The sequence below is a fragment of the Mus caroli genome, unplaced genomic scaffold (assembly GCF_978045245.1).
Source record: "Mus caroli unplaced genomic scaffold, Mus_caroli_1 scaffold_19, whole genome shotgun sequence".
Taxonomy (NCBI): Eukaryota; Metazoa; Chordata; class Mammalia; order Rodentia; family Muridae; genus Mus; species Mus caroli.
In genome coordinates, this window is record NW_028227274.1 from 85,244,251 (window position 1) to 85,269,335 (window position 25,085).

The 25,085-nt window shown below is 37.9% G+C and overlaps 2 pseudogenes; one reads left to right on the forward strand and one right to left on the reverse strand.

The window, feature by feature from the left end:
* The first annotated feature begins 3,290 nt into the window (after positions 1-3,290).
* Positions 3,291-3,952, forward strand: LOC110284577 (T-complex protein 1 subunit eta pseudogene; annotated as a pseudogene).
* Positions 3,953-3,954: 2 nt separating this feature from the next.
* On the reverse strand, positions 3,955-4,830 carry LOC110284578 (T-complex protein 1 subunit eta pseudogene; annotated as a pseudogene).
* Positions 4,831-25,085: the final 20,255 nt, after the last annotated feature.

The window sequence follows — 25,085 nt, forward strand, 5'->3', positions numbered from 1 at the left end:
AATTATATGTGTATATGTATTTGTTTGTACATATATAATGATTTATCTTTTGTGATGTATAATAATAGTCACAGAGTATAAAACAGGAGGTTCTCAGCCTCCCTAATGTTGTAACCCTTTAATACAATTCTGTATATTGTACTGACTCTAACCATAGAATTATTTTTGTTGCTTCTCCATAACTGTACTTTTACTGCAGTTATGAATCACCATGTAAATATCTGAGTTTTCAACAGGGGTCAAGTTCTACAGGTTGAGAATGGCTGGTCTAAAAACCTCCTGGGTACATATAATGAATAAATACATCAGTGTATGTCAGGTTTGCTGGTATGTGAGTATGTCTTTTAATATGTATGTAGCAGGCGATGTAGTTTGATGTGTTCCACAACTCCACGTTGCCATATATATGGTATTAGTAAAACACTTATTGAGTGTAATTATTTCTTCACAGTAATAATTTATCTCAAAGTAAGAAAGAATTAAATCTAGGTTTAGAAAACAAGAAAGGAAAAAAATAAAATAAAAAAACAACAACAACAACAAAAATCTGAATGAAGTTAGAGGGCCGTGGAAAGGATAATGCAAGAGAAAAAAGTCAGAGGAAAGAAAGTGAACAAGAAGGAGAATGGGAAGTGGTTAGCATGAAGAACCACGGAGAAGCAGGAGAGGAGGCAAGTTCTTTCTGTCCATGGGTTTGTGCCTGAAGAAGGAAAAAGAAATTATGAGGACTGACCATTTCACTGAGACAGGGAAAGCACCACAGATATCTCAGCAACAGCATCCTATGACTATGAGAAACTCTGGGGAGCAGCGAAACCCAGCAGTGATAAGCAATGACACAAGCAATAGTATGCTGGTAGAGATAAAGCCTTGTTTCTCTGTTTCTCTATGAAATGGTTATTCAATAACTGACCAGCAGCAAGGAGATCACCCGGGAGCTTGTTTAAAACATGTAAGTTCATGCCCTATTCCAGACCCACTGAATCAGCATTTGCATTTTAACAAGATCTCATTTGATTTGTATGCACACTGTAGTTTGAGAAATACTGTGCCATCCTTTATGGATCCCTGGGGCAACGTTAGCATTGCTTTACATGCAGATAATGAAGAGCCTGGCACTGAGGGTGCCATAAAAGCTACATGATGTCTAAGTCAAGTGACTCCCAGGGCAGGTGGTAATTCTTGACAATTCCCTAAGAAACGGGGGGGGGGTTGGGGGGAGCTTATTTTAGTGAATACACTCATGGGGTTGCATTAGTTAGAAAAATAAATGCTTGTTTTTGGAAATGATAGTGAAAATTTATCATCAGTGGTATGAGTAGTTATATTTCTTATCTGTACAGTAGTGTTTATGTGATTTTATTAGCCATTTTCATTTTTAATAAAATACCTTTGTTTACCAAGAATATGATTTGTATAAGGCTTAAGTAGATGTCAGACTATCAGCTTGGGAATTAGAACATCACTGTAACCCAGTTAACATTGGTGGTGGAACAGAGTATTTTCTTGTGAACATTTATGATGACTTTCTGTCGTAGTGGGGCTGGAGTTTTTCATTACTATGACAACACATATAACAACTGAGTATACAGTTTCTCAAAGCATAGTGATCTTATATTTATGTTATTAAATAAAACAAATCTCAGTTCTACCAAACACTAACTATTCTATATTAAAGAGTAAAGTCAAACTCCAAGTTTCTTGATGTCATAGTAATTATATATTTAGAATTTAGAATAGGTAAATTATTCTCTTTCATTATCTAGTAATTCCTTATTCAAATGCCATTTTATAATTCATTCGTGCATTATTTTAATTAGACCCTTAAGTGATCCAGTAGCATGTGAAGGAACATGACAAATATTCTTCTTCCTTAGAAATACATAGTCAGTATAGTACTAAACCCCACTGTTAGCATTTAACACATCTATTTCTCAAATGTAAAGAAGGCCATATTTTAGATAATCAACTGAATCAAAATATTCATTATCACTTAGCAGTAAGTGAAGTGAGAATTTTGGATTTAGGTGGAAAAAATAAATTTTATTCTCAAAATATGTTATCATTGCTGACTGCAGCCAGAGCATCATGTGTCACAGGGTGCAACTAGACCTAGCAAGCTATGAGGTGACATAGGATTGTTCAGTCATTAATTTATTTTCCTATCATTTTCATTGACTGTGTAGATTAGAAATTTGCTTTTATACTCAGCATAATTATTTTCTACCGTCCTGCCTTATTTGGTCAATTCTTACCTAAAACCACCATCTCCATTGGTGTTTTCACAGTATTTCTAGATGCTAATACTCATTCATTTTTTGTGCATTATTTCATAAGGCTCAGAAATAATAGATTTAACAAATTACCTCTTCAACATATAATGTTTTCATGTCATGTATTTTTTAAGGAAAGACATGGCTAATGCCTATTAATATGAAATAAGGGACTTGTGAATTTGGACATTTTGAAGTATAAATAAAATTATGCAGCATAATATGAGTGCAAGAACAAACAGAATTCAGTATTAATAACATATAACAAAAGAATCAAGAACATGAGTGATATGTGAAATATATGTGTATATATATGTATATATAAATATATATGTGTGTGTATACACACACACACATAATCTTGAAGGAAGCATTGGCATCAGAATTCTAAATATTGTATTAGATTCTGGGTTTTTTTTTATTAGATCCTTAGTTGTCACTTTAGACTGTATCTAGTAAACCCATTTTTCAACAATTAACTTAGAAACCTTCCATATGATCATATGATTGATCTTATCTTGAGTAACATTTGGTGGCTCAGTCCTTGAGGTATGTTGCAGGTTCATACTTTGAAATCATCTGCTTGCTAAATAGTTGCTGAGCTCCTGTATTCTCCCATTGTCCTTTTGCATGCACCTAAGTTCGTAGTTTGAATTCCTTCTTTTGAGTCACTATTAGTGGTGCATTTGTGCTGTGTTTGAGATGTAATTCAATATTTAGTACTGAAACTAGCCCACAGCAGAGATTTTTTCACCTTAGTTGCAAGGATGTGCCAAATATTTCTATTAAAATATGATCTTGGGATATATATTGCTCTGATAAATTTGTCATTAAACAAATTTCATGCATAAATAAATAACATTAATTTATGGACAGTAATATTTTTTCGTGTAAAATGGAAGATATCAGGGAAAAAAGGCAACAGGTCTTACTTTCCTTTATAAGTTATAGTGCATATATTCGCCTGTGGAGATGAGAAGTGCTCACATTAGAACAGGGCCTTTCCTATTTATCCTATTGAAAGAGGTTACTGATAGCTTCTAAGGCATCCTTCAGCTCGTGAGTGACATCAGAGCCTGCCAAGTGATTGCTGAGAAAGGAAGAACTACCCTGGGTCGCCATGGCATGGAAAAACTTACTGTGGATGGCCCAGGCATAGCAACAAATTCCAATGATGGGGACACAATTTTGAAACTCCTTGATGTTGTCCATCCTGCAACAAAGACTTTTGTGGACATTGCTAAATCCCAAGATGCTGAGGTTGGAGATGGCAACACCTCAATGACCCTGCTGGTTGTGGAGTTCCTGAAGCAGGTGAAGCCCTACATGGAGGAAGGTTTGCATCCTCAGACTATCATCTGAATTTTCTGCACAGCCACCCAGTTGGCTGTTAACAGAATTAGAGAGATAGCTGTGACCGTGAAAAAGCAAGATAAAATAGAACAAAAGAGGATACTAGAGAAGTGTGCAGTGACAACCCTGAGCTCCAAGCTGATCTCCCAGCAAAAGGCCTTCTTAACCAAGATGGCATTTGATGCTATGGCAATGTTTGATGTGCTGCTGCAGCTTAAAATATTTGGCGTTAAGAAGGTGCAGGGGGAGCCCTAGAGGAATCTCAGCTGGTGGCTGGAGTTGTGTTCAAGGAGACTCTCTCCTGTGCTAGGTTTGAAATGCAGCCTATAAGAATCCCAACATTGCCCTCAAAAGCTGCTGTCAGAGCATTGATGTGCACCATGGCTGGCTCCCTCACAAACACCTGGAAGTTGTCTGCGATGTCCTCATTGTTGATGGCCACCCTATACCACATGCCCCCTGTGCATGTTGAGCCAGAAGCTTGTTGAAATTTGTGGCATCAAACCCAAATCCCCCGTGAATGTCGAGCCGGTAGCTTGTTGAGGTTGTTTGTGGAATATAACCCAGCGTTTTCACATTGCTGTTGTGGAATAATCTCCAGGGCTTTGGCATATGCCCCAATCAACAGCTGCTGTTACCCTGGAATTGTCCTTGAGCAATCCCGCAGGTATTTGGAAAGCTCCATTTTTATGGCTCCACCACCAGCCACCAGAGTCATTCTTGATGACCCTTCTCACAATCATTATGGCATCATGGACCTCTTTGTCTCCTCCATAAACTGCTCAGCGCCACCACAGAAGATGATGGTATGTGTTTTGTCTTTAGGGCAGGCAGTGAAGAAATTGTACCTCTCTCCTTCAATTTGGATCTCTTCAAACACCAGGCAGCAGCCCAGAACCTGTGGAATTAGAGCATTCAAACTGATCTGAATTGAGCCTCCACAAGCCTTCATCATCCTCTTCAGATCCTCCTCAGGCACACGGCCAGCACAGAACATGTTCCTATTAGCAAAGTACTGGATGGCTACATCCCCAATAAGGAGTTTAGACAAGATAACTTTGGCTCCAGACAGATGGATCTTCTCTAACTTGTAATAGAGAATGTTCCATTTGGCACCAACAATTGCCTGTTAACCTTCTACTGTGTGAACTCTGATTTCAGCATTATATTTTTCTGCTTTCAGCTCAAGCTTCTGGCTCAACATGCACAGGGGGCATGTGGTATAGGGTGGACATCAACAATGAGGACATCGCAGACAACTTCCAGGTGTTTGTGAGGGAGCCAGCCATGGTGCACATCAATGCTCTGACAGCAGCTTTTGAGGTTGCATGCCTTATTGTGTCCATGGATGAGACTATCTAGAATCCCCGCTCCAATATGGATGCTCCAGCTCCAGTAGCTGGCCAGGGAAGAGGCCAAGGCAGTCTGTAAACCTCCTTGTGAGGTGAATGGGGGCAGGTGAGAAAATGGCTGTGTTCTCACTGAAGGTTATTTAAATAAAACTTAAGGTTATTTGGTCAGAAAACAAACAAACAAACAAACAAACAAAAATAGGTGGAAATGGAGTGTAAGGTTCATACTGTAGTTAAAATATGAAATATATCCAAAAGGTTAGCGAATATGAAGATTAATTCACATACAGCAATACTCATAGTTTGGACTTATAGAAAGTGAACAGATCCAGAGATATCTGATTCATATATAATATCTATAGATTTTGTACTCCCTGGCTTTCTGCTTGGGCATCCCCACTTACAGGGTTATAGTTTTCTGTGGCCTTGCCTGAAAATGCACTGAGCAGAGCTTAAGTCCTCAAAGACAATGAGTCCTCCTGTGGAATTTGGGTATGCCCACAAAACATCAAGCCACTCCAGTATGCTTGTACATTGTCAACATCTCCATACTTTCCTTAGGAAAGTTACTTTCATGGGATTTAGGAGAGATGGTGAAGAATTTAAGAGGTAGGGTCTTGCTAGAATTATCATCCTGGGATATTTCAGAAACAATTCTCTTTTCTATGGCCCCTTCTTCCTTTGCTATGCAATCTTCCTGACCTCTATGAGGTGAGCAGATTTTTTTTTCTATGCTGGGCCTTTTTACCGGGATCTTTCTGCTTTATGACAGATCTCAAGCAATGGAGCGAACTATGCATGTCTTACTCTATGTTATATTCTTATGAAGAGACACAATAACCACAACAGCTTTTATGAAGAAAAGTATTTACTTGAGAAATAGCTGCCAGTTCTACATCCAAGAATGTGGGAAGTAGGAAGAGAGAGAGCTGATGGGCCTGGATTGGGTTTCTAAACTCTCAAAGTCCACCTGCAGTGATACACTTCCTCCAACAAGGCTCTACTTACCTCAACAAGGCCTTACCTCCTGGTTTTCCCAAATATTGACACTCTCTGATGACTAAGCATCCAGTGCATCCAGTTCAGCATTCCTTGACATGCCATGGCTCTGGCATCTCCAACATCTTGGAGTCTCAAAGCCAATCCAGGCTTCGCCATCAAAGCATACAGTGGTCTCTCTAGGCTTTCATGTAGGGACACCTCAGACACAATCTTCAACAACTTTCTTTAATCAAGAAAGGAGATTTCTTAACCCCTTTCGAGTAATCTTGACTCTATAGTCAGAACCATGTCACCTTAGCTGTCAAGTTCTGCTGTTTTCTGGCCATGGAAAATGGCCCCCTCACTCAGTTACATCTCTACTTGCTTATTATTTTCAATGGTTTCCTTCATTACCTAAGCTTGACTGTACTGGAACTTGCTCCATAAAATAGGGTGACCTAGTATTCAGAGATTCATCAGTCTCTGCCTTCTGAGTGATGTGTTTAAAGTTGCTCCTTTTTACTGTAGATCTGCATAATCATGACCATGAATAACTACAGGATACAGTCCACATTAAGCTGTTTTGAAATCTTTTCTGCAAGTGTAATTAGTCCAAACCTTTTCAATTTAGCCTCAAGCAGATTTAGCTTTGGACAAGAGGAGAAAACAGCCACATTTTTCACCAAAATGTCGCAAAGGAAAGTCTTTAGGTCACATATTAAAATTCTTCTCTTCTGAAATCTCCCCCACATTTTAAATCATGCTAATCACTGCTGTCTTCTATGCCTAACGTGGGCATTTTTAAACTACCACATGTAGTTAGTTTGTTGCTATTGGCTGAGGGTTTGTAGTTTATAGAGCTAGATATTGGCACAAGTTAGAGAAACTGTGTTATTATTTAAATTCTTACATTACTGGAATGACTTCTGTAGAAATTGGATGTTACCTATCTTTTATTCTATATGAAATACCATTATCCATTTATGTATTCAGTTTAAAGTTTATATATTTTTATATATTGTATTCACAACAGTCTTATAGAACTGAAAAAAGTGTGTGCATATACTTGCATATCCTTTTTTCTAACAGCATGTAAGATTTTATTTTATCTTTCTATATTTCTCTAAGTAATCTTCCATAAAATCTGCATGAAGTTCCTTTGCATTAATATAAATAATGTAAATGACCAGCTTCCAAATTGGGCTTCCTCTGACTTTTACTATGTAAATGAGGTTGCTCATGTATGCTTTCCTGAGCTACTTATCAAATTGTTATACATCTCCTCACACTTTCTCAGGAATGGATTTTGAGGAAAATATAGCCTTAAAGTTTCATCACTAAATATTAATCAATGCTTATCCTTGAGGATGATGAGAGACATTTTTGACCATTATAAAAGAAAACTCAAGAAAATTCTCTTGGAAAGTAAATACTCAAATTGTTATACTTTTTTCAAATATTCATGCCTGATTTTTAAAGAGTGAACATATAAAAGATTAGCATGGGCTATATTTTCAAAAACTCATGATATGAGCTTAATATGTTTTATTTTGAAGATAATGACTTCTTAAAAAGAAAATTAAAGCCTGTAATGAAATGATTCAAGAGAACCACAATGTATTTTTACAACTTTGACCTTCTAAATGGTACATACCTTAATTTCCTATTTGTACCCATAAACTTGTTCTGTCATCTTAGGTCCCTGTTCACAGATTATTTTGATGTTTCCATTTAAATACTAGAGATGCTTATTAATTCTCACAGGCTCAGAAACTGGCTAAGAAGTGATCGCTGGACAGTGGCCAATAAATATCTATTAAACAAATGAATAGTCGTATAATTTTGCAAAACCCAAATTGTTATTATTTCTTTAGGAAACCCAGTTTAATTTTTACTCTCAACATACTCTCCCAAAACAGTAGAACATCTGTATTTTTCTATATATCTAATTTACATTCCTCTTGCATTTGTAACAGACAGACATGTGTATATATGTGTGTGATGTGCATGAATGTAGATATCACAGAGGGATATTAAGTGTTCTTCTCTATTACTCTTATTGACTTAGGACATTTTCTTTCCTTTTTAATACCTTTCACTGAAGATAATTTTTTCCTCACATAATTTATTCTAATTATGGTTTCTAGTCCTTTACTTCCTCCCCAGTTCTCCCAGATAAACTTCATTTCTAGCTCAACGCCACAATAACAGGCATCAGAAATAGCAATAGACTCAATTCGCTAATAAAAAGCCTGAGGCTAACACAATGGATGTGAATGGATGTGATCATTCTGCTGCATAAAAGAAGTATACCTGAAGAACAAAGGTAGATATTAACTCAGAGTAAAAGGCTAGCAAAAAAAAAAAAAAAAATCCAAATAAACAAACTCAAAAAGAAAGCTTGGAAGCTAATCTAATCTAATAAATAGACTGCTTACCAAAATTGATAAAAAGAGATGAAAAAGGAGACTTCATACTCATCAAAGGAAAAATCCATCAAGATGACATCTTGATTCTGAATATTTTGCCCAAAATGCAAGGGTACCTACATTTTTATAAGAAATATTATTACTAAAACTTCAATCACACACTGGAATCCACATATTAATAATGGAAAATTTCAATACCAACTATCACAAATGGACAGATCATTGATATAAAAAAATAACAGAGAAATAATGAAGCTGAAAGATGTTATGAATCAAATGGACCTACCAAATGTCTTCACAACATTTTATTCAAAGAAAAAAGCATATAACTTTTTTTCATTACATTTCAGAACATTCTCCAAAATTGACCATATACACCTTCACAAAGCAAGTTGTAAGAGATAAAAATAAAATAAAATAAAATAAAATAAAATAAAATAAAATAAAAAAATAATTAAAAAAAACACATCACAAATGTCCCTTGGATCTTAATAGACCCATATAGACCCCAAGCTGGAGTTCAACAAAACAAAAACAAGGGAAAGTCTAAAAACTTGTGGAACATGAACAGCTCTCTACTCAATGATCACTGAGTCAGGGAAAAAAGAAAGAAAGAAATTAAAGACTTTTTAGGATTCAATGAAAATGAAGACAAAACATATCCAAATTTATGGGACACAGTGTAAGCTGTGTAAGAGGAAAGTTCATAGCATTAAAGAATTTCTTTCCAAAAGAAATTGGAGAGAACTCAAAGTAACAATATATAAGCACATCTAAAAGCTCTAGAACAAAAAGAAGCAACATATCAAAGAGGAATTGATGGCAAGAAATAATCAAACTCAGGACAGAAATCAATTAGACTCAAAGAGAACAATGTTAAGAACCAATGAAACCAAGAGATAGTTCTTTGAAAAAAATCACTATGAGAGATAAACTCTTAGCCAAAAAAACTAAAAGGCAGAGAGACAGTATCCAAATTAATAAAACCAGAAATGAAAAGAGGATGTAACAGACACTGAAAATCCAAAAAATCTTAAAAGGCCTGCACTAGACAAAATTCGAAAATATAAATGAAATGAATGATTTTCTTGATAGATATCTTCCACTTTCGAAAGTTAAATCAAACACAGGTAAATAATTTAAATAACGCTATAATACCTAAGGAAATAGAAACAGCCATAAAAAGTCTTCCAACAAAAAATATAACCCAGGGCTAGATGATTTTAGTGGAGATTTCTACTGGACTTTCAACGAAGTGGTAATGCCAATACCACTTCAAACTATTACTCAAAATAGAAGCAGAGGGAACATTAGAACACTCATTATATGAGGCCTCAGAAATTCCGATGCCTAAGTCACACAAAGACCCAACAAAGAAAGAAAATTTCAGATCAACTCCCTTTACAAACTTCCATACAAAAAAATACTCAATAAAATACTAGAAAACTAAATTAAAGAACACATCAAAAACATTACCCACCCTGATCAAGCAGGTTTCATCCCAGGGATAAAGGGGATTTAATATACAAAAATCTATCAACATTATTCGCCATATAAACAAACTGAAAAAAAAAAGAAACTATATGATCATCTCAGTAGATGCAGAAAAAGCTTTGACAAAATCCAATGACCTTCATGTTAAATTTCTTGGAGAAATTATTGATATAAGGCCCATACATAAAGACAATAAATGCAATATACCAATAGCCAACATCAAACTAAACGGAGAGAAGCTTAAAGTAATTCTACTAAAATCACAGACAAGACAAGGCTGCTGACTCTGTATCTCTTCAATATTGTACTTGAATGCTCTTTCTAGAGCATTGAGATAACTAGAGGAGATCAAGGGGATAAAAACTGTACAGGAAGAACTAAAAGTATCTCCACTTTCAGATGGTGCGATAGTATCCATAAGTGACCTCAAAAATTCAACCTACAAGCACCTACAGCTGATAAATACCTTTAGCAATGTGACTGGATACAAAATTACCTTTAAAAGTTCAATAGCTGTCCTTTTTTGTTTGGTTGGTTTGGTTTAGTTTGTTTTTTTGTTTTTTTTGTTTTTTGAGACAGTGTTTTTCTGTATAGCCCTGGCTGTCCTGGAACTCACTTTGTAGACTAGGCTGGCCTCAAACTCAGAAATCTGCCTGTCTCTGCCTCCCGAGTGCTGGGATTAAAGGTGTGTGCCACAAGACCCGGTTTGTCCTTTCTACAAACAAAATAACAGGCTGAGAAAAAAAAATACAGAAAAAAACACCCTTCATAGTAGCCACAAATTATATAAAATAACTAACCAAGGAAGAAAAAGACATTTATTGCAAGAATTTCAATTCTCTGAAGAAAAAAATTGAGGAAGATATCAGACGATGCAAAGATCTCCCATAATCATGTAATTATTGGGATTAATACAGAAAAAAGGGCCATCTTACCAAAAGCAATCTACCAATTCTGTGGAATTCCCATGAAAATTCTAACACAATTCTTTATAGGCTTTGAAATACCAATTTTCAACTTCACATGAATAAAATTAAAAAAAAAAGCAAAACAATATAGAAAACAATCCTATAGAATAAAAGAACATCTGGAGGTATCACCATCCCTTAGTTATAGAAAAACTGCATTGTATTGGCATACAAACAGGCAGGTTGACAAATGGAATCAAATGAATGACCATGAAATAAAACACTATACCTATGAACACTTGATTTTTGACAAAGAAGCCAAGTCCATACAATAGAAGGAAAACAAAAACAAAAACAAAAACAAAACATCTTCAACAAAATGGTGCTGGACTAACTGGATGCCTGCATGTAGAATAGTGTAAATAGACTCACATTTTTCACATTGTACAAAACTCAAATCCAAGTGGATCAAAACTTTAGCATGACACCAGATACACTGAATCTAGTAGAAGAGAATTTAGGGAATGACCTTGACTGCATTTGTATAGGAGACAACTTCCTGAACAGAGCACTGATAGCTCAGGCACTAAGATGAACAATTAATAAATAGGAACTCATGCTATTAAAAAGCTTCTGTAAGGCAATGGATTCTGCCAAAAGAACAAAACTGCAACCTATACGATGGGAAAAGATCTTCACCAACTCCATATCCACAGCAGGTCTAATATCCAAATATTTAAAAAGCTCAAGATAGTAAATACCAATATATCAGATAATACAGAGGCAGATGCTCATACCCAACCATTGGACTGAGCACGGGGTCCCTAATGGAAGAGTTACAGAAAGGTCTGAAGGAGCTGAAGGGGTGTGCAAACCCACAGGAAAAACAATATCAAGGAACCAGACCTCCTCCCAGAGCTCCCAGGACTAAACTGCAAACCAAAGAGTACACATGGAAGGACCCATGGCTCTAGCCTCATATGTTGCAGAGGATGGCCTTGTGGGGCATCAATGGAAGGAGAGGCCTTTGGTCCTGTGAAGGGTTGATGCCCAAGTGTAGGGGAATGCCAGGGCAAGGTGATAGGAGTGGGTGGGTGGGTGAGGGAACACCCTTATAGAAGGAGTGGGGAGGGGGAATCGGATTGGGGGTTTCCAGTGGGGAAACTGGGAAAAAGGATAACATTTGAAATGTAAATAAATAAAATATCCAGTAAAAAATACAATACAGTGCAATAAAATAAAATAAATGGGGCAAGGAACTAAACAGAGAATTCTCAACAGAGGAATCTCAAATGGCCAAGAAGCATTTGAAATGTTCAATGTCCTTGGTCATCAGGGGAAATGCAAACCAAAGCAACTCTGTGATTCCATCTTATACCTTTTAAAATGGCTAAAATGAAAACCTGAAATGGCAGCACTTGCTGGTAAGGGGTCAGAGCAAGGGAAACACTCTTCCATTGCTGATGGAGTACAAACTTATACAACCACTCTGGAAATCTGTCTGGTCGTTTCTCAGAAAATTGGGAATAGTTCTACGTCAAGACTCATCTTTACCATTTGTGGGCATATTTCAAAAAGATGTTCCACCATACCACAAGAATATATGTTCAACTGGGTACATAGCGTCTTTATTCATAATAGCCAGAAATTGGAAACAACCCAGATGTCCATCAGCCAAAGAATGGATACAGAAAATGTGGTACATTTACACAAAGTAATGCTGCTCAGCTACTTAAAATTAGGACATCATGAAATTTGCAAGCAAACAGATGGATATAGCAAATATTCTGAGTGAGGAAACCCAAAGCCAGAAAGATAGGCATGGTTTGTTAAAAGTGAATAGTAAAAAGTGGATATTAGGCATAAAGGACAGATTTCCAGGCTACAGTCCACTGACCCAAGGAAACTAAGTAATAAAGAGGGTCCAAGAAAGGATTCCTGAATCTCACACAGAAGGGGAAATGAAATATACATTGTGTATAAATGGAGAAAGGGACCTAGGAGCAAGAGGGTGTGAGGATGGGAATTTGGGTGGGGATCAGGTGTGGTGGGTTGCAGTGGTGGGAGGAATGAGAGGTCTGGGAGAGAGAAATCAGTTGGAACATCTCTGGGAAAAGCCGGAGACTGGGATGGGGGAGGCTCCTGGGAGGATGTGGGTGTGAATCTAGCTGAGATTCCTAGCACTTCCACACAGAAGCTATGCTATATCTTAAAGAGCTAATGATGTCTACTTTCTGTTTTTGAGCATGATGCTTACTTCTACAGACTCATACATCTTGCCCCAGGACTGTATGAAGAGTCCTGGAAAGAAAGGGGGCTTATTCCAAGTGTACTAGTGAAACCACTGATCATGCATATGAAGCTGTCCTGAACTCTCCAGATCAGAACACAGGAAAATGACACTGAGATGATAGCTTGATGCTCTGAGGAGCAGAAAAATCTCCCAGCTGAGACCCACCCAAATTCCTGACACTGAAAAGGTCAGCTTAGGAACTTTGGGAAGGTAGTGATACACTTGCCCCTCTGGAAGGTCGAGGTTAATTAACATTTCTCTGACAACAGATCAGAATCAACCTGTGAGTGGGAACACATTTCGCAGGATGGACCTTTGTCCACCTTCAGACAATGGAAGTCCTAGTCACTTCATTCCCTAACGAGCAATCAGTTTAAAGGGTGCACTGTTCTGCCAATCATATTGTGTCTAGTTGTTGATGTTCTATTCTGCCCCTGGAAACCATATAAAAACTCACTGACTGGGTGCTGGGCATTGCCTCTCCTTCGGATCTGGGATGACCCCAGTGCACTGGAACAATAAATTCCTCTTGCTTTTTGCACTGATCCCTGTTCCACGTGGTTCACTCAGGGTATCCCCAGTAAGCTAAGGCTCCCTAGAGTCTTACAACACATGATGCCACGACATGTATCTAAATGCAGCTGTATTTAAGCACTAAAATTTGAGGCAACAATGGATACCCAGAATGGCTGCTCCTCCTTCTTTTCCTTTTTCCTTTTTGCCTACAATACAATTTACATGAAATGAGCAAACTACACACAAGCCTTCTCTTGAATAGCTACTGTTGAGGTTGGGGATTTTGCTCAGTGGTAGAGAACTTGCCTAGCAAGCATTAGGATCTGGACTCAGTCCTGAAGTCTGAGAAATTAAAAAAACAAACAAAAAAACAACAACAACAACAACCACTATTCGTAACCTTAATTATGGCCTTGTGGCTTTAGGTAGCACTGCTCCTATCACTAATGACTCCAACACCAAAGCTGCCTTTGCCTTAGGATACCCAGCACTCATCAAAATCTCCTCCAGGCAATGCCAAGAGAGATGCTTCCTTTCAATGACTTGTGATTTGTGTGCTCCTCTCTGCAGCTGGACAGGTAATCCAGGCACCATTAAAGGGTAATTTCAAATTTTACTGTGAGCTAAATCTTTCCGAATATCTAAGCACTCTGCTGTAGAGACAATGAGAGAGGTCCTGGGAGCACAGGAAATGGAAGAGGTGCTTTCTCTCAACTGCCCCTGAGTTACTGTGGGCAGACTTCGGATCTTCCTATCTTCAACATTAGGGATTAAACAAAAATTTTATTGGATATTTTATTTATTTATATTTCAAATGTTATCCTCTTTCCCAGCTTCTCCTCTGGAAACCCTCCCCATCACATCGCCCCTCCCCCTCCTTCTATGAGGGTGCTCTCCCACTCCTGCCTCCCTGACCTGGTATTCCTGGACACTGGGGCATCAAGCCTTCACAGGAACAACAGCCTCTCTTTCCATTTATGTCCAACAAGGCCATCCTCTGCTACATGAGACTGGAGCCTTGGGTCCCTCCATGTGTACTCCCTAGTTGGCAGTTTAGTTCATGGGAGCTCTTGGGAGTCGGGTTGGTTGATGTTGTTCTTCCTGTGGGGTTGCAAACCCTTTCAGTTCCTTCACTCCTTTCTCTAGCTCCTCATTTGTGCACCCCATGCTCAGTCCATTGGTTGGCTGCAAGCATCTGCCTCTGTATTGGTCAAGCTCTGGCAGAGCCTCTCAGGAGAGGGCTATAACAGGCTCCTGTCACCAAGCACTTCTTGGCATTCACAATAGTGTCTATATGTATATACAAGATGCATCCCCAGGTGGGGCAGACTCTGGATTGCCTTTCCTTCAATCTCTGCTCTACTATTTGTCTCTGTATTTCCTCCAGTGAGTATTCTGTTCCCCCTTCTAAGAAAGACAGAAGCATCCACACTTTTGTCTTCCTTCTTCTTGAGTTTCATCTGTTCTGTGAATTGTGTCTTGGATATTCTGAAAAATTGGGCTAATGTCCACTTATCAATGAGTGCATACCATGTATGTTCTTTTCTGACTCGGTCACTGTCTTAGTTAGGGTTTTACTGCTGTGAACAGACACCAGACACTTTATTAAGGCAAATCTTAATAAAACAACATTTAATTGGGGCTGGCTTACAGATTCAGAGGTACAGTCCGTTATCATCAAGGTGGGACCATGGCAGTATCCAGGCAGGCACGACTCAGGTAAAGCTGAGAGTTCTACGTCTTCATCCAAAGGCTGCTAGTGGAAGACTGACTTCCAGGCAACTAGGGTGAAGATCTTATACCCACACCCAAAGTGACACACCCATTCCAACCAGGTCACACCTACTCCAACAAGGCCACACCTTCAGATGGTGCCACTCCCTGGTCCAAGGATATACAAACCATCACAGTCACCTTACTCAGGATTATATTTTCTAGTTCCATCTATTTGCCTAAGAAGTCATTGTTTTTAATAGGTGAGTAGTACTCCATTGTATAAATGTAACACATTTTCTGTATCCATTCTTCTGTTGAAAATCTGGGTTCTTTCCAGCTTCTGGCTATTATTAATAAGGCTACTATGAGCACAGTGGAGCGTGTGTCCTTGTTATATGTTGGAACGAACATCTTCTGGGTATATGCCTAGGAGAGGTATTGCTGGATCTTCCAGTAGTACTATGTCTAACTTTCAGGGGAACTGCCAGATTGATTTCCAGAATGGTTGTACCAGCTTGCAATCCCACCAGCAATGGAGGAGTGTTCCTCTTTCTCCACATCCTGGCCAGCATCTGCTGTCACATGAGTTTTTAATATTGGCCATTTTGACTGGTGTGAGGTGGGATCTCATATAGATGTTCCTTGCATCTTATATACCAATGTTTTGGGCATATATTGCAATGTAAAGAAATATGCTTTCATTTACCTCCAATGTCATATCAGAATTTCTAGTGTATGTATTAGTCAGATTTTTATTACCTAATTATATCTATTTATATCTATACCTCTGTGTATCTATCCAACTATCTATCAAGTATCTATCTATCTATCTATCTATCTATCTATCTATCTATCTATCTATCTATCAATCATCTATCTATCTATCATCTATGTGTGTGATTATACAAAAATATATGTATATGATTATATAAGATTATATGTGTGTGTGTGTGTGTAGAAAAACAAATAAAATAAAATCAGGTAAAATTAAAAAAAACAAAAAACAAATAGCAATGGATAGAACGAAGCAGCAGAAGGAAGCCTACAAGCCATAATATATACTTGAATGGTCAGATAAAGACCCTTGAAAGACCTGTGCATTGTGCCTGTCTTTGTGAGTTCATATGAGCTTTTATCATGTTGACTTAAAAGACATTGTTTTCTTGGTGTCCTCCAACCCCTCTGACTTACATTTTTTGTGCCTCCTCTCCCACAGTGTGCCCTGAGCCCTTATGGAGAGATTAGATAGACATTGTTTAGGGCTGAGATCTTTTACTCTGGATGATGTCTGGCTGTGGGTCTCTGTACTTGCTTTCATCTGTTGCAAGAGGAAGTTTCTCTGATGATGGCTGAGCAAGCTACAAATCTCAGTATAATTTAATATCATTGTATCATTTTATTGCTACCATTTTTAACACTAGACTTTGGCTTTATCCTAGGTGTCTGGAATATCTAGGCTCATATTCCAGGTCACACAGGCAATGTCAGATATGGCTTCTATCTTAAAACAGGTTGGCTGGTTACTCTCAGAAACTTTGTGCCACCATTGTACTAGCTTATTTTGTAGGCAGGATATCATTGTAGATTTGTAACTATTTTGGTAGCTTGTAGAGAATCTTTCTCTATCAAAGGCATTAGAACAAAGGCTCATGGTAGGAACCAGCCAGACTTCTCCATGTTCAATGAGTAGTATAGGTGTTGCCTTCAGCAATGGGGCATTCCTGTCAGATTCTGGAGAGCAATCAATAGTATTGATAACAGCCTAGGTTACTTGGGGATTCACATGGGATCCCTTTGACTAACAACTGAATTTGATGTAACCCAATGCTGATAATAGAAATTTCATTTTTTGCAAGAAATATCCAGTTGGGCTCTGCCATTATTTGGTGATTCTATTGAGATCACATACATACATGTATGTACTTTAGGAAGCTTGTACTGTACTTGTTTTCCAAACTACCCCTCAAAGGGCCCTTAATTGTAGTTGTCATTCCTGACATTCTCTTCTTATCTTCTTCATACCCCTCCTCACTTGGTCCTCATTTTCCAGTTTCACCCCATCCATCAATGCACATTATTCAATTTCCCTTTCCTATATGCCCCTCTCTCAGTTCCTTACTCTATGCCTAACCTCTTTTGTTCTATAGACTGTAACTAGCTTACCATTGACTTAGCATCTAGCATTCCCATATAAGCAAAAGCATACTATATTGGTCTTTCAGGGTCTAGGATAACTCATTCATGTTGATTTATTGTTTTGTTCTATTCATTTACCTTCAAATTTCAGGACTTAATTTTTCAGTAGTTGGGTAATATTTCATTTTTGTAAATGTGGCACATTTTCTTTATCCATTCTTCTATTGAGAGATATATAGCTTGTTCCATTTTCGGACTATCATGAGTAGAGCAGCAATGATATGATTGAGCGAGTGTCCTTCTTGTAGCGTGTAGCATCATTTGAATAAATGGCAAGGCATGATATAGCTAGACTGTGGAGGAGATCAATTTCTATATTTTTTAGGGACAGCTGTACTGCTTTCCATAGTGGCTATACAAGTTGGCACTCCCATCAGCAATGAATGAGTGTTCATATCTTGGCCAGCAAGCACTCTAACATATTGATTTTAGTCATTTTGACAGGTGTTAGATGGAATTTAATAGTAGTTTTTAGTTGTGTTTCTCTGATGGGTAAAGATGTTGAACATTTCTTTAAGTGTTTCTCAGCCTTTTGAGTTCTTCTCTTGAGAATGCTTTATTTAGACCTGTACCCCATTTTTAGTTGGCTTATTTGTGTGTGTGTGTGGTGTATCAAATATATATATATATATATATATATATATATATATGTATATGTATATATTAGCTCTATTTGTATTTTTAAAACTATCCCTCTATCATATGTTTAATTGGTAAATTCCTTTCCAACTTTTTTAGACTACTTTTTGCCCAAATGAAAGTGTCCTTTGCTATACAGAGAGTTTTAAGTTTCATGAGATCTAATTTTGACTTCATTGTTTTTGCTATCATTGTTCGGAAGCATGTTTGTTGGCCAACAAAATTGATCAAACCAGCTCAGTCAGTCAATTAATTCTGCAATGAGGAAATGCACTGTGGCGTGACCCCAGCCAGTTCTGAGACTGAAGAATTTTCTTCTTGTTGTTTGTTTGTTTGTTTTTTGTTGTTTTTGTTTTTCCAATATGTTTGTACACCACTTTAAGAACATACAAATAAAAAGACAAGGCAGTAAACACAAACAATCAGGGAACAAGGAAGGCAATAAGCAAAATCCCATAGCCATCTTTTCTAGAGGCTAATCATGATGACCAAGAATACCACACATTCCTCAGCTGAGCCCACTCTGAGCTTAAATTAATTAGATCAAATGTAAATATTCTTAATCACAGCCTATTTCTTGAGTCCTAGCCTAAAGTCAGATTCCTGCTAAGTTTCTAGAAGTGGCCCCAAAATTTCTCCACATGAAATCAAAATTATTCTACACTTCCTCTTCTATCAAGTTCAGTGTATCTACTTTTATGTTAAAATCCATTTTATCTTTAGTTTTGGCCAGGGTGATAAATATGGGAGTATTTGAATTCTGCTACATGGAGGCATCCACTTTACCAGTACCATTTGTTGAAATTGTCTTTTATACAGTGTGTATTTCTGGACTTTTATTGAAAACTAGGTGTCTATGGGTATGTAGATATAATTCTAGGTTTTCAATTCAATTCTATTCATCATTGTGCCTTTGTTGTCATTGGTTTTGTGCCAATACCATGCTGTTTTTAGTACTACATTCCCATAGTACAGCTTGAAATTTGATATGGTGAAAAGTTCAGCAGTTCTTTTATTGTTCAGGATTGTTTTACCTACCCTAGGTTTTGGGTTTTTGTTTTGTTTTGTTTTTCCATATGAATTTGAGAATTGTCCTTTTCAAAATCTGTGAAGAAGTGTGTTGGGGATTTGATGGGAATTGCACTAACTCTGTAGATTGCTTTTGGTAGAATGGCTATTTCTATTGTGATAATGCTACAGATCCATGAGCCTGGATGATCTTTCTATCTTCTGATAGATTTTTGTATTTATTAATTTAGTGTCTTAAAGTTTTTATCACACAACTTTTTCAATTTTTAGGTTAGGGTTACCTAAAGATATTTGATAAATAATTTTAAGGCTATTTTCTAAGGTGTTTGCCTGATTTCTTTCTCAGTCTATTTGCCATTGTTTGTTTGTTTGTTTGTTTGTTTTGGGAGTTTTTCAAGACAGGGTTTCTCTGTATAGCCCTGGCTATCCTGGAACTCACTTTGTAGACCAGGCTGGCTTCAAACTCAGAAATCCACCTTCCTCGGCCTCCCGAGTGCTGGGATTAAAGGCTAAAGGCATGTGCCACCATGCCCGGTTCTATTTGCCATTTTTATATGGGAGGGCTACTGCATTTTGTGATTTAATTTTGTACCCAGCTGTCTTGCTGAAAGTGTTTAGCAGTTGTAGGAGTTTCCATGTATAGTGTCATGGGTCTTAAATCTTATATTGATTGGTTACTATCACAGATTTTTGGTTACCATTGTCCTAGCACATCTGACAATCAGGACATTGTAATTTAAATATTTTTGTAGCCTGTTTTGTTTTTAGATGTCTCTGTTGTTTAAGGAGAGAGGAGCTTTATGCACTAAAGATGGTAGAACATAGGGGTGAAGGTTTTATGTAGGCATCAACCCCACTTCCCCATGTTCAGTGAGTTATGTAGGTGTTATCTTCAGCAATGGGGCTGTGTTTACAGTTGTACAGAGCTTGGCAACAATCTGAATTGTTTGGGAATACCCAGGGGACCCTTTAGGCCAAAAATTCAACTGGATATAATTCAATCCCAGGACTGGAAACTTCATTTGGTGACAGGAGATGCCCAGTTTCAGCTCAGTCTTCCCATTATTTTATGCTGTCTTTTAGCTCAATTTCATATATGTATATACTTGAAGTTTCTATCATATTGACTTTCCCTTAATGTTAGCTGTCTTTCCACCAATATTTGTTCTCCTGTCTCTTGCTCCTCAGCCTTCCCTCTTCAGAATTCATCTTCTATTCCTGTACCTGCACCCTTACAAATAAATCTATTCTATTTCCTTTTCCTAATGAGATACCTCTGTCCCCAAACCTTACTTCCTTACTCTGTTTGTAACTCTGGTGGTTCTATTTACTATAGCTCAGTTATCATTAATTTAACAGCTAATATTTGTGTGTGTGTGTGTGTGTGTGTGTGTGTGTGTATGTAGTCAATTTTGGAGAAGGTTCTATTTGGCCCCATGAAATGTTCTCTGTAAACATGTTAGGTTCATATGGTTATGATAACATCAGTTAGCTCCAGTATGTCTCTGTTTAAGTGTTGTCTGGATGACGTCTATTTGTGAATAGTGAGGGTTACAGCCGTAATATTGAAGTCTCATACTATCAGTGTGAGACAAGTATGTTGTTTAAGCTGTAGTAATAGTTCTCTTAAAAACTTGAGTGGCCTTTGCTTCTTTTTTTTTTTTTTTTTCTTTTTTTTTTTTTTTTTTTTGGTTTTTTGAGACAGGGTTTCTCTGTGTAGCCCTGGCTGTCCTGGCACTCACTTCGTAGACCAGGCTGGCCTCGAACTCAGATATCCTCCTGCCTCTGCCTCCCGAGTGCTGGGATTAAAGGCGTGTGCCACCACGCCTGGCTTGGCCTTTGCTTCTTATGTAGAGGTGAATAATTATATGATTCTCTTGAATTTTTTTTTGAAATCCTGTGGATTTCTCTCTTCCTTCTGATTAGTTTATGGGTTGAAGTTCATTTTTTTCTGATATTAAAATTGTTACATCACCTTGATTCTTAGGTCTGTTTGCTTGGAATATGTTTTCTACTCCTTTTTATCCATATGTGATGTCTAGCCTTAATGATAAGGTTTAAGGTTTGGATGCAGAAGAAAGCATCGTGTTTTCACATCCATTATCTTAGTCTGTGTCCTTTTTTTTTTTTTTTAGTTAAGACCATTGATGTTGAAAAAAATCACCATAAGTAGATTGCTAGCCTGTGATTATTTATTCTTAGTGTTTGCTTTTTTTTTTTTCATTTTTTATTGGTTATTTTATTTACATTTCAAATGTTATCCCCTTCCCAGTTTCTCCTCCACAAATTCCCACACCCTTCCCCTCCCCTTGTCTCTATGAGGGTGCTCCCCTTCCAACCCACCCACTCCTGTCTCAGCACCCTAGCATTCCTCTACTCTGGATCATCGAGCCTCCACAGGACCAAGGGGCTCCCCTCCCAGTGATGCCTGCTAAGCCAGTCCCCTGCTACATATCCAGCTGGAGCCATGAGTTCTCCTATGTGTACTCTTTGGTTGGTGGTTTAATCCCTGGGAGCTTTGGGGGATCTGATTGGCTGATATTGGGGTTCTTTCTATGGGGTTGCAAACCCCTTCAGCTCCTTCAGTCCTTGCCCTAACATCTCCACTGGGGTCCCTGCACTCAGTCTGATGTTTGGCTACATGCATTCACATCTGTATTGGTCAGGCTCTGGCAGAGCCTCTCAGGGGACAGCCATAGAAGGCTCCTGTCAGCAAGAGCTTCTTGGCATCAGCAATATTGTCTGGTTTTGATGTCTCCTGATGGGATGGTTCCCTAGGTGGGGCAGTCTCTAAATGACCTTTCCTTCAGTCTCTGATCCACTCTTTGTCCCTAGCGTTTTCTTAAACTTGGCTCTTGAAACTTTTTGGCTATGCTGTCTAGCTAGTTATTCCTAGCAGTTTTCCCATCTCCGCCTTTTTCCAGCTTCAGTTTACAAGAACATATTGTGTTACAGTGTTTGAGCTGACACACACTGCGATACAGCACCAACGGTTTACGTTTTGAAGCCACCTAAGTGTGGGTACTTTACAGCTTCTAAATTTACTTTCTCCTTATGCTTTAAATTTTGCTCATGTCTATAATTCTATTAGACAAGACAATAGTCAGAAACATGCATGTGCACTTGTCTGTGTGTGTGTGTGTGTGTGTGTGTGTGTGTGTGTGTAGGGAGAGACAGAGAGATAGAGACAGAAAGACAGAGAAACAGAGAAACAGAGAAGCAGTAATAACTATATAGGTTTTTAGATCAATGTTTTCTCATCAGTAAATTTGCAACACAGTTTTTAAATTGTTATAAGTAGTTACTCTCCTCCCTTTAAATGACTTGTAAAATTGTGATTCATATTTGTGCTTGTAAATTCTGATGAACCCTTCTTTTAAGTTGACAAAATCCTTATTTGTATGTTTCATAAATAACTTCCCAATAGTCTGAAGATGTTCTTAGTTGAAAACTTTTGAATTGATTTCTAAACTTCCCAATATATTTATTCACAAATAGGAAAAAATAATGAGGAAAGATTAAAAGATAAATATCACATATGTTCACTCTACCTGTACAAGGCACACATGTAATTTGCCCATGGATATTCCTTATAAATGGTCTAGGTTGCTTTACATCCCCCTATCCCCTAAGGTGGGATAACAATATATTTGTTGCAGGGTTTTTCCTGTCCAATCACATTAGGGCAGTGGGAGGCTTATGATTGGACAGAAGAAGAGGGGCAGAGCGAAGAATTGAAGAGACAGAGAGAGTGGTTTCAGGAGGAGAGAGAACCAGAATGGAGGCCAACGTGGTGTTATCAAATGTTTAGAATAATTGGGTTAAAGATTTATCATTATCATTAGGCTCTGAAATTATTGCATTAGTATCTTGTAAATTGTGTTATTTTTGATACATAAATCTGATTGGCTAATTAAGCATTAAGAGTCTTGATTTTACTGGATAGTTAGGTGTTGAGATGGCTAACCAGAGGTGTGTGGGTGAGAGGAACTGGGGGCTAGGAACAAGAGATGGCCTGGTGGGAGCCATGTGGCCTCGCAGGGCTGGCCAGTTGGTGGACCAAGATACCAAGCAAGTGAGATCACCTGGCCCAGGGGCTAGCTCTAGAGAGTTGTTGGCGGCTGCAGGAGTTCGGGAACATGACCTTGCCCCACTGACAGTTGGCGGGGTCATTTTTCAATATTTCCAGCAATATATATTGACTGAATTTCATTAAAATTCATAGAATGTCAATCATACTGTTAGGAATTTGTTAGTTATTGCTATTTCTAAACTTAGTTCTTAGCACTGCATGACAGCCATGAACCTGCATTAATAATATAAAAAATACATTAAAAGTATAAACAGGCCCATTGGAACATTAGTCAATTCAATTGGGATAAAACCATTTCATTTGTTTTATGTTTTGTTGCCTTAATTTTTACAAAACATTATAAATTGTGAGTGGACGTTTTCATAATTATATACTTGGAAGAGTTCTCTTCGTGATTTTGGAGGCTCTCCTAACTTTTTGTCTTTCTTTCTCTCATCTGCCTACCACTCAATTACCTATGTGTCTACTCTTCTGTGTGTCTCTATCTATCTATCTATCATCTACCATCAATCTGTCAGTCGGTCTGTCTCTCTGTCTGCCTATCCTCCAACCCATCCATTCATCTACTCATGCCCACTCTATTGTCTATTCTCATTCCTGTCTGCATATCTGTTGCATTAGTTGTATTTTAAGAAAATATGTTTTAGTGTTTTAGTAAAAGGCACCAGAAATAGATCTAACCACCACTTTAAAAAAAAAAAATCAAAAACACCTAGTATTTTGGGGCTGGGCAAATGGCTAAGGCAGTTAAAATGTTTGTTGCAGTTAACCTGAATTTGTTTCCCAGCATGCACTTCAAGTGGCTTACAACTTCCAGCTTTAGGGAATCTAACACCATTTTTCACACTCTGGGAACACTGACATACATATGGTGTACACAAACACACAAACACATACACACTAAAGTAAGTAAATAAGTAAACAACCACAGTAAGTAAATAAATAAATAACCACAGTAACAAACAAAACATGATATTTTAGACATCCGTCCTTCATGGTATTGAGATTTTGACTATCTTGTCTTGTAAACTAGTATTGTTTATTAAAGATCATCTGAAGGAAGAAGAAAGTACAGTGAACTTCTGTAGAACTATTCCATTCTTTGCTCAGCTTTCTATTTTCAATATAAAAAAATCTTTATTTATTTTTATATGTATGGGAGGTTTCCCTCTCCCATGTGTGGCTTTTGGGGAGACCAGAAAACTGAGTCAGACCCCTTGACCTGGAAGCACAGAAGATTGTGAGCCACAGTGATGTTGAGAGACCAAATCTTTTGGGTTCAGACTCTATCTTGAATAATTTGACGTAACTCAAGCTAACTAACAGGCTGGTACCTAGCACCAGTTTCCAAGCTATCCAGCAAGACCTGAGTCTAACACCAGTTTCCAGGTTACCCCTCAACAATACTTGCCTCTAGCACCAGTTTTCAGGTTACTCCCCAAAAATCTCCACCTCCAGGTTACAAGCCTGCCTCTGATACTTCACTTCCTAAAAACCACCAATCAGGAGGATAGCAGAAGTTAAGTTTATGGTTTGGCTTCCTGCAGCATCAAATTATGTTAAAGGCCATAATGGTACCCCACAGATTTGTACCAGGCTAGGTACCTCCTTCCTGCCTTTATAAATGCTTGCCTGAAAGTGGGCTACGGACCCCTTTCCATTCTCCTGCATCAGAAATGATGGTGTGTCCCACAGTGGAGCTTCATAAAGAGACCCTGATGTGAGTGCATCAGATTTAGCTCCTAGGTGGTACTTTGGGGGTTCACAAACATTTCCTTTCACAACAATGTGGGTTCTGGGAACATAATCAGAA